The sequence below is a fragment of the Ursus americanus genome, chromosome 2 (genome assembly GCF_024610735.1).
Source record: "Ursus americanus isolate L20-20 chromosome 2, mUrsAme1.1.p, whole genome shotgun sequence".
In the NCBI taxonomy this organism is placed as follows: domain Eukaryota; kingdom Metazoa; phylum Chordata; class Mammalia; order Carnivora; family Ursidae; genus Ursus; species Ursus americanus.
The window spans coordinates 1,896,650-1,903,616 of record NC_142128.1 but is presented as its reverse complement, the minus strand read 5'-3'; positions in this window follow the sequence as shown (position 1 = coordinate 1,903,616).

Below are 6,967 nucleotides of genomic sequence, written 5' to 3'. Positions count from 1 at the left end.
CCATGTGGCGCCGTATTTACGACCCGCGATCGGCCCCGCCCCCCGGCGCCAGGAGCCCGCCCCCTTTCCCAGCAGCCAATCCGGTTCTGCGAGCCGCGGCGTTGGCTCCTCCTCCAGCGAGTCCGCGCGAGGCGTGCGCTGGATGCGTCTTGGAGCCCGGCGCCGTCCCACTAACCTGCACTTACCGAGCGTCTGCTGTTTGCCCCGCTCGTTCGCGATCCCCCCGACCGCTGGCAGAGGATCGCGACGCTCCCCGGCCGCGGCCTGGGGCGGGTGACCGAACCTCTCCGAGGTTGTCCCAGGTCTGTCCAGAGGGTGGTGCCTTCACCTTGCGGGCAGGTAGCGAAGCGCTCCACGAAATGACCCTTTTTATTAGTTAGCATCGATGGGTTTTCTTCAACGGGGGTGAAATACGCATATGATAAAATTCACCGCCTTAACTATGTTTCATGCACATTCACATTTGTGCAGCCATCTCCACCAGCCACCCCCAGAATTTTTCCAATCCGTGATGGTTTCTCTGGTTCCTCGCAGTGGACCGTGGACTGCCTTCGGAGCAGAGGCTCTGTCCTCACTCCTTGCCCAGCGGCCAGTCAGCACGGAGTCCCCACCTGCTGGGTCCTGAGACACAGCAAGGCCCAGCCCTCCCGGAGCGGCTCTTCTAGCTAACACGTCCACCAACTGCTCCCTTCCATTGGATCGTCCCCTCCGTGTCAACCGTGGTCAGGCCTCTCCCTGCTTAAAAACAAAAACAAAACCAGTACCCTTTACCCCCTCCAGCTATCACCTTCTCAGCTAACACCTCAAAGCAGTGGGTCTCTCTACACAGCCTCCAGTTTCCCTACGTCCCGTTCACTCCACGCCCTGGGAAGAGGTCCCCTCCAGCAAGCAGGCGGTGCTAGTGCGAGGCAGGTCCACACAGGGAGGGCTGGCACAGGGTGGGATGGCATGGGGTGGGATGGCACAGGGCAGGTGCACATGGGGCAGGTGCGGGGGGGCGGAATGGCACAGAGCAGGTGCACACGGGGCAGGTGCACACGGGGCAGGCGCAGGCGGGGCAGAATGGCATGGGGTGGGATGGCACAGGGCTGGTGCACACGGGGCAGGATGACATAGGGCGGGTGCACACAGGACAAGTGCACATGGGGCAGGTGCGGGGGTGGGCGGAATGGCACAGAGCAGGTGCACACAGGGCAGGATGACATAGGGCGGGTGCACACGGGGCAAGTGCACATGGGGCAGGTGCGGGGGGGCGGAATGGCACAGAGCAGGTGCACACGGGGCAGGAGCAGGCGGGATGGAATGGCATGGGGCGGGATGGCACAGGGCTGGTGCACACGGGGCAGGATGACATAGGGCAGATGCACACGGGACAAGTGCACATGGGGCAGGTGCGGGGGGGCGGAATGGCACAGAGCAGGTGCACACGGGGCAGGTGCACACGGGGCAGGCGCAGGCGGGGCGGAATGGCATGGGGTGGGATGGCACAGGGCAGGTGCACACGGGGCAGGATGACATAGGGCGGGTGCACACGGGGCAAGTGCACATGGGGCAGGTGCAGGGGGGCGGAATGGCACAGAGCAGGTGCACACGGGGCAGGCGCAGGCAGGGCGGGATGGCATGGGGTGGGATGGCACAGGGCAGGTCCACATGGGGCAGGATGACATAGGGCAGGTGCACACAGGGAGATGAGAAGGTAGTGGTTACATTCTAGTTCTTAAGTTGGTGGTAGATGATGGAAAGGTCATTTTACTAGCAGGATTCAAAATTTAAGGTATTTATTTCACCTGTTTTGTATGTGTCTTAGCTGCTCAGGCGGTCGTTACAAAGCACCACAGGCTGGGAGACTTAATCCCCAGAAACAGAATCTCTCTCAGTTCTGGAGGCTGGAAGTAGGAGGGCTGCTTCCTTCTGGGGCTGCGAGCGGCAGTCCGTCCCAGGCCTCTCTCTTGGGCTTGTTGGCCATCTTCTCTGTGTCTCTTCACATTACTTCCCTCTGCCTTTGTGTCCACACTTCCTCTTTTGTAAGGGACAGTCACATTGGATGAGGGCCCACCCTAATGACCTCATGTTAACTTGATTTCCTTCTTAAAGGTCCTATCTTCAAATAAGTTCACGTTGGAGGTTCTAGCGGTTAGTAATCCAACATGGCCTTTTTTGGTGAGAACACAATTTAGTCCATAACAGTATTTATCAAAAACTATATAATAATAAACTGTTTTAAAATGTTATTTCCTTTTAAATATTGATAAGAATAGTTAAAATTTTAAGACGTGACAATGCCCAGTGCTGATGAAAATGCAGAGCCCGGGAGCTCTCCTACATGGCTGGGAGGAAGGTAAAATGGCCCGGCCCCTTGGAAAACGGTTGGGCGGTTTTGTAAAAAGTGAAAACATAAGTCCACCACGCAAGCCAGCAAACCCACTCCTAGGTATTTACCTAAGAGAGATGAAGACTTCTATTTGCACAAAAGCTGCACACGAGTATTTTTAGTGGCTTATTCGTAATTGCTCCAAACCGGAAACAACCCAAAACTCCTTCAACCAGCAAACGATCAGATAAACCGTGGGCCATCCACACACTGGGTTACTAACTCAGCCACAGAAAACCACGCACACAGATGAACCCCAGCGTGCCACGCGTGGAGCCCACCTCAGAACAGCGCATACCCCGTGATTCCACTTAGATGATGTTCTGGACGAGGCAAAACTATAGGGACAGGTGCCTTCTGGGGCTTGGGGTTGGGGGAGGGGTGACTACACAGGGACAGGGGGAGGCTGGGGGAGGCTTTGGGGCTGATGACACTGTTCCAGATCTCGATTGCCGTGCTGGTGGTTAGATGGCTATGTTTGTCAAAACCTGTAAAACTTCCCATTCCAAAGGATAAATGTTGTGACGTGTAAGTTAAATATCTTCATTTAAAACACCTTCTTAAATGTAATTTTCTCCCAGCCAAGGTTTTCCTAATTATGAAGAAGTGGTGCACGATGAAGATGAAATCATTTTTTTAAAGATTTTATTTATTTATTCGACAGAGATAGAGACAGCCAGTGAGAGAGGGAACACAAGCAGGGGGAGTGGGAGAGGAAGAAGCAGGATCATAGCGGAGGAGCCTGATGTGGGGCTCGATCCCAGAACGCCGGGATCACGCCCTGAGCCGAAGGCAGACGCTTAACCGCTGTGCCACCCAGGCGCCCCTGAAGATGAAATCATTGAACCAGGGACCCTGCGTTCAGAGGTGCCTGATGAGTATTTCCTCTAGGCGAGCAATTCCCCAGCTATGTCTGGAAACAGTTGCCTACAGTGGGGGTTATGGGCGCCCCCGCGATAAGATAAAGGTGTCCCCCGGTCAAATAAGAGTGGGCCCAGGAAATGAAAGTTAAAATGTTTAATCACGGCCAGACTTCTCAGACCTCTGGCCAGGATACAGCAGGTTGTGGAGTTTCAGGGATTTCCCCTGGAGCTGCCCTGCATCTGGGAGGGTCGGTAAAGGTTTGTTTGGATTAAATGGAGATTCAGATGCCCAGGAACCACGATCTCACACAGCAAAGCCTCGCTGGGAATTTGAACAAAGCTCCCAGGCCATTTGGTGAGCGCCAGGACTCAGGCTCGGGAAGTGGGGCGAGGGTCTCAGCTGACAGGACCCGGAGCTGAGATGCAACCAGCCCTTCCCTTGCGGGGGAGGAGAAAAGGGGAGCAGCAGCGGAATGTGGCCAGGTCCCCTCTGGAGGTGATGACGTGGGCTAGAACCAGCTGCAGGTCGCGGTGGCCGAGCACCGTGAACGTGTGGAATGCCGCTCAGGTGTTCACTGAAAATGGTTGGTTTTTGTCTTATGTCAGTTTCACCTCGATTAAAAAAAGCAAGCCAACCCCAAACCCAATTCTTAACCTTTGCTCTGACCTACATTCTTACCCCCTCGGACAGAGCTACGTATTCTCTCCTCGTTCACAGACGAGGTAGCAGAGGCTCAGAGAGGTGAAGCCACTAGCCAGAGACACACAGCAATGTAAGTGGCAGAGTCAGGGCTACAGAGGCTCCGGGGGGCACCTGCTAGGAGGGACCTGTGAGCAGGCCAGCTCCACTCTGGAGGTGACGTTCATCTCCCACTCCTCCAGGCCCTGGGCGCCTTCAAGCTGGCGGACCCCAGCTGTCTGTCTGTCTGTGTCTCCACAGTAACTTGGTTGGCAGTGGCCCGCCTTCGGGGGCCCTGGGCCCCAGTGCAAAGGCTGCTGCCTCCCCAGGCTGACACAGCCTGGCTCAGTCCCGGTGTTTTGGCCTAAGTTACCTTGATGTCCCATGCCGCCTGCAACTATTTCTGGTTTCATAACCAGCATTGCCACAGGAACAAGAGAGAAGTGGCTGTGGCTCGGGCCAGGAAGTGTCATCTGCCTGTGATCGAGGCAGTGGCGAGATTCTGAGTGCTCACGGGGGCCCGATCAGTGCGAACGTCAATGAAGGAGAAATGAAAAAACAAAGCGGAGGTGTGAGGATATCTTTGCAGGCGAGAGGAAAACCCCCAGAGAGCGGATGTGTCTGCGCACGTGCACCCTTGCCCCACCGGGCTCACTGCAATGTTGCTTTCCAATTGCTTACTGGGTGGCAGGGCCCTGGTCCTGGATGCTGGGGCGATTTCCCAGCACCTGTGCCACTTTAGCGGGTCTTCTAGCCTCTCTGAGCCCCCATGTCCTTACCTGGATGATGCTGGAAATGATAACGCTCACCTCCCGCAGAAGTTACGCATGAGAGAGTCAGTGTGTGCAGAGAGCTGGGCATTTGAGCAGGGAGACCAGCCGGGAGGCACTGTGGGGCCCGCTGCAGCATGGTGGGGGTGTAGGGGAGGGGGTGGGGGAAGAGGACCGGGGGATGAGGGCAGGCTTAGGACTGGCTGATGGGCGGAGGGGGCAGAGGAGTCAAGGGTATGCCACCAAGAGAGGTAGGAAACACTGGAGAACAGTCTAGGGGCACAAGCCTTGTGAACTTGGTGCTGTGCGTGCAGAGCGAGAAATGCATACCTGTCGGGGAGACAGAAGGATTCTTGCTTCTTGAACTCAGGGAAAAGGGGTGCTGGCTGGAGATGGGAGCATCAGAAGCGACCTCAGTGACTGGCAGCACCCCAGAGGTCTGGCCAAGCCCCATGCACCTCACCCCAAACCCAGTCCTGGCAAACCCTCTCCGCTGCCTTCTGCTTCACCCTCCTGGTTGCTGGAATGGCCAGTAGGGGACAAATGACCGACGCTCCATTTCATTCAAGGGGCAGCAGAAGCCCCCAGTTGGAAGGCAAGGGGGCCCCCAGGAGGGCCAGGGCGAGGCCACGGTGAGGCTCATGAAGCCGGAGGAGCACTGTCAGAGTGAAACCCAGCCCCCCAGTCCCACCTGCTAAGGCTGCCCTGGGGTATGGACAGGAAGCCTGGGGACCCTGGAGGGAGGAGAAGCCACTAGCCGAGTCATATGCAAGCCCTCGTGATCCACACACAGGCTGACCCATACAAACTCCGAAAGCACAAGCCAGCTCGGGGAATGCGTGACCCGTTTTTAGGAGGAAGCATGAGAGCGCTTAAACGTCCGGCCACCTGATGACTTCTGTCACCAGTGTGATCAGCGGCTTGTCCCTGCTTGCACACCTGCAAGCTCACTCCTCTGGGCAGCCCAGACTTCACACCGTCCTCTGCAGGAAAATACACCACCATTCCCCCGTGGCAGCCGCTTCCCTGCCCATCTCTCCCCGGGCTGGATTCTGGAATCGGCTCCCCGCCCCGCCCCCCTGCCCCTGTCCCTCTCCTCTTGCAGCAAAGGCTCGGAACAAGACGGTGCCGAACACCGGATGTTTCCAGAAGAGTTTGCAGGTTCAGCCTCTGTCCTGTAGAGGACGCCAGGACCCCGGGTGAGGTCACGGGACAGCGTCTGCACAGCAGCAGGTGGGGGCAATTCAGAAGTCTTCATGTGTCCTCTGTCAGAGCTCTAGTCCTCCGCAGGACCTGCTGGTTCTCTTAAAGTTGCTCGAATACCCACAGGTCCGCCCAGAGCCCTCCTTTGCTGCTCTCCTATCTCAGTCCGTTCGGGCTGCTGTAACAAGATCCCGCAGACCGGGAGGCTTAGAAACAACACACATTTATCGCTCACCGTCCTGCAGGCTGGAAGTCCAAGATCAAGGCGCCACATGGCCACTTTCTGGGGAAGGCCCTCGTCCCATCCGTGGCCAGCACCCTCTCGTTGTGTCCTCATGTGGGGGAGGGGACTGGGGAGGGCACTGGTCCCACCATCATCGTTGGGGGTCAGGATTTCAAAACAGGAATTTTGGGGGGACACAAACATTGAGGCCATAGCACCTCCTGAGTCTTGCTCAGGGCCTCTGAGGTTTACTGCATTACCTTATCAGAGCCAGTACCACCCATCTGCCCCAGGGCCTTTGCCCTTGCTCTGCTCCCCACCTGGGGCCTTCCTTGACCAGCCTCTCCAAAGTAGCCCACCCAGCACTCCGTCCCTGTAGCTGGTTTTCATCACAGTGCTTCCCGTTCATTCTCTGCCCCGACCTTCTCTAGAATGTGGGCCCCGTGAGGGAGGGTATGTGTCTGTCCAGTGGCTGCTGTGTCCTTGGCACATAGTGCTGGCTGGGGCTCCATTTGGCCCCCGGCCTCGGGCCCCCCTGGATTCCGTTTCCCTCCCTGACCCGCCTGGCACCTTTGCACCTCCTGGACCTCGGGTCACAGGCAGAGGAGAAAGCTGACTCTCTGAGCCTCAGAGCAAACCTTGCAGGAAGAGCTTTAACAAAGTCAAGGGTGGCACAGAGCTCCCTCCCTTCCTGGGAGGGGCCCCGTGGAAGCGACCGGGGCTGGCCTGCTCCCCACGCAGCACACAGGCAGCACTGACAAGGGCTCTAACTGGGGACGCAGAGCCCCAGAAACTTGGGGACAATCTGTCTGAGGAACAAAGAACCCTTTCCGAAGGTGAGGTCCTACCCCTTCCTCC